The sequence below is a fragment of the Cicer arietinum genome, chromosome 6 (assembly GCF_000331145.2).
Source record: "Cicer arietinum cultivar CDC Frontier isolate Library 1 chromosome 6, Cicar.CDCFrontier_v2.0, whole genome shotgun sequence".
In the NCBI taxonomy this organism is placed as follows: domain Eukaryota; kingdom Viridiplantae; phylum Streptophyta; class Magnoliopsida; order Fabales; family Fabaceae; genus Cicer; species Cicer arietinum.
Window position 1 is genome coordinate 54,368,271 of NC_021165.2, and position 1,029 is coordinate 54,369,299.

A 1,029-nucleotide genomic window follows, 5' to 3' on the forward strand; every position below is an offset into this window, starting at 1 on the left:
GCACTAGCTAATGCTAGTGAAGAAGCAAGTTGGTTGAGATGCTTGCTAGCAGAAATCCCTTTGTGGGATAACCCGTTACCAGCTGTGTTGATCCACTGCGATAGTACCGCGGCTATTGCAAAAATTGAGAACCGTTATTATAACGGTAAGAGACGACAAATACGTCGTAAGCACAGCACTGTTAGAGAATTACTTTCGAAAGGAGCTGTTATTGTGGATCATGTACGCACTGATGAAAATTTAGCTGATCCTTTGACGAAAGGATTAGCTAGAGAGAAAGTCCAAAATACATCCAAAAGGATGGGACTAATGCCTATAGATAAATGAGTCACTTATGATGGTAACCCGACCTAAAAGACTGGAGATCCCAAGAATTAGGTTCAATGGGTAATAACAAGTCATAGTGATATGAGATGAACATGCTATGTTTTATATGAGAAGCATGATTCCTGAAGCGATAAAAGGATGAGATAATAGAAACTCTTAATGAGATCTATACTCTATGTGGAGTGGGGTACTTAGCTACAGGAGTACTCTTGATAGACTCACCTACGTGAATGTGGAAGTGGGGGCCGCTTCCTATGGAATTTCGAGGCAGAATTCCTAGAGCGTTCACTAGACTGGGATACACGTGCATGGCCCTAAATGCACGGGCTTTTTAGAATACACCTAATGAAAAGGTTGTGTGTGGGTTTGATGTCAGAGATAGAGTTCAAAACTACGAGTTACTCTTGTTGAATCTGAATCCTACTCGCTATGCAAAAGTTCAAGTCGAAAGACACCTTTATTTATGCACAATCTTATAGAAGCGTTTGACGCTATTCAAGAATCTATTTTTAAATTCAAGTGGGGGATTATTGGAAATGATGGAAGATAAATGGCATTGATGATGGCTTTTAATGTTGTGAATTGAAAAATGAGAAGTCCCACAAAGGAGGGAACACACTCATTTATAACCTTTATAAGGTGTTAGTTTCACAATTGGGTTGGGCCCCAAGGGGCACCGCAATTTTGTGAAGGAGGGAGAAC